Source organism: Osmia lignaria, unplaced genomic scaffold (genome assembly GCF_051020975.1).
Source record: "Osmia lignaria lignaria isolate PbOS001 unplaced genomic scaffold, iyOsmLign1 scaffold0016, whole genome shotgun sequence".
NCBI lineage: Eukaryota > Metazoa > Arthropoda > Insecta > Hymenoptera > Megachilidae > Osmia > Osmia lignaria.
In genome coordinates this window covers 13,425,001-13,427,500 of record NW_027478168.1, presented here as the reverse complement: position 1 = coordinate 13,427,500, position 2,500 = coordinate 13,425,001, and the positions used below count along the sequence as shown (strand labels likewise).

The window sequence follows — 2,500 nt, the reverse complement described above, 5'->3', positions numbered from 1 at the left end:
TTGAGCTCGGACCAAAAATTATACAAAACGAGAAAGATATAATAAATAATACCATATACATGACACAAAACACATAAATCTCGGGTTCGAGCCAATAAGAAACAAATACCAAAACGCTGCGATGCGGTAAAATTACACCGACACGGTTACGTGCGGAGGTCGCTTTGATTACTCATCGCGTTTCTCCCGTCCGTTCGGAACCGCCGGCAAAAAAACTGTGCGACCAACGGCGCCAAAGAGCACGACGCCGGACCATTTCTCTCTGGCTGATGTGAATGGAAGTAAAAGACGCTTGCGTGAGGTCTCTCGACCTTTATCTCTCTAACTTATACTTATGGGTCGTCGTCTACTTGATCGGGTACAAACAAGTCGTAAGAAACAAACAAACAAACCACAAAAATACAAGTCGTAAAAAAACAAACTTCTGTTGGTTAACCTACAATATGAAGGATCGAAATGAAAGAAGGATCATATTATTACAAACCGAAAGTGAAGGATCATTAAAATTGAAATACAATATATATAAATATATAAATGTACCCGTCGTTGCGACACCCTAGTTAAATGGAAAGATATAAAAAAGAGAGAAAAGGAATACAGATGACCCGCCGTCTGATCTTTGCTAAATGATCTGGCATCACCGGAGTTTTTTTGGTCCGTGTTGCGTTCGCTCTATTCGAAATGAAACTCGCGGAGGCGAAGAATTGTTAAAAGTTTACGAAGCGTCTAGGAGTGGTTAAAACTGAGAGAGTTGAAACTACGATGTATTAGAACGAGCAACCGTCGAAACTTTGTTTTCGCGACGTTCTTTTCGTCGCTCTCGTCCCCACGCTCCTACGCTTTGGTTGTTTCTTTGCCATCCGTGTTGCGATAAAAAGATTTCTCCATTGTCCAAAAAGGACGGATCGAGATTCCTCTTTCGAGAGGGAGAGAGAGGTACTTGCGGGTAACCTGGAATCTACGAAACACGCACCGTGGTAAGATTCGTGCGTCCGCCTGATCGATGTGTGTTGTTTACGGACCGGCTGAGAAGCGACGATAGCGAGTCTTTGAAAAACTATGTGTCCATTAGTTAGACCGATCGTCGCCGGCCGTGTGTCTGTTCGAATCTCGCAACCCACGATTCAGCGACAGGACGCGCGCTCGCATTCCTTGTGTGCGTTCGTACTTTTCAAGGTTTTTAAATGTACTTTACGCCCGACCGTCGAGAGGAGCGTGCCACTGGGCGTTTCTCCGACGGTTTCCGTCCTTGGACGCGATCGTGTCGTCAACGATCGATCGAACAAACAAACAAATACGTTGGCGACGCCCGAATTCGCTCTCCCGCACGCGCCGGGTGGGAGAGTGATGTGGGTATCGAATGTGATGCGTGTTAATAATGAAAATAACACTCTAAAGATCTAAAGAGTTTGAAATACAAAATTTTACGATTACCCTGAACGGTGGATCACTTGGCTCGTGGGTCGATGAAGAACGCAGCTAATTGCGCGTCAACGTGTGAACTGCAGGACACATGAACATCGACATTTCGAACGCACATTGCGGTCCACGGATACAATTCCTGGACCACGCCTGGCTGAGGGTCGTTTTCTTAACAAAAGACTGCTTGCGTTTGCTTCTCGAAAAAAGAGTAATTCATTTCTTTCTAAACATCTCGCCGTCGTTCAACGAAAGTAGAACGTTTCGGAGCGGGATTATCGAACGAAATTGAAAGAATGAATGAACGATAAACAAAGAAAGAGTCGCAACGTACGAGCGATAGTTGGGCAGTTCGTCGGCGTTTGTCGTGGAAACGATGTGACGAAAATCGCAACCGATACACTAAATGCAGGCCGTTAAAGGAGAGAAACAAATTTCGAAATATCTCTTCGAACTAGCGCAAGTGCGTCACGGCGCGCGAGTCGTTCGTTAAAATTTATAAACGACCGCCCGTGAAAGCACCGAGTTCTCGGAAGATAATCTATAAAGATTCTCCATCCTGCTGGAAGTTATCGGATCGGCGCGATTGTTCACTTGTAGAAATCCACGCTCCCGACGTTGCCAGAAACGATATTTACGAAAGGTGTGTCAAAAATAAACGAAAGAAGCTCTCCTATAAATTTAGAAAAAGCAAACGAGTGAAATGTTTGAGATGATAATTTGCTGAAATGCAAGCTCGAATAGCCCCAGGGTTTCGAATGATTCCCCGCGCTTTATACATCTCTCTGTTTACAAACGGTGTATAAATGAAAGATCGCTTCAGATGGGTCGTCGCTGTTTGACGCGCGATGCTGTTCCTTTTTTTTTGTCTGTCTGTGCGTTTAGCTTCGCTAAACAAGTTAAATGGTTAAAAAGCGTCGAAAAAGCGAATACACACGCGACAAGACAAATCTAACGAGTAAAGGAACGCTCCGCTCCAAGATAAAAATGGTTGTTTACAATCAATACAGCGTTTCGGTACCCCTGATCGTAGTCTGAAACTGTGTAACAAAAGAGAGGAAAGCGAATGGTGAAGGAACTT

At 44.4% G+C, this 2,500-nt stretch overlaps 1 non-coding gene across 1 annotated transcript; it reads left to right on the top strand.

Annotated features, from left to right (window-relative positions):
* Positions 1–1,431: 1,431 nt before the first annotated feature.
* On the top strand, positions 1,432–1,586 carry LOC143306634 (5.8S ribosomal RNA). The gene has a single exon (XR_013063995.1). It is a non-coding gene; the product is annotated as a 5.8S ribosomal RNA (ribosomal RNA).
* Positions 1,587–2,500: the final 914 nt, after the last annotated feature.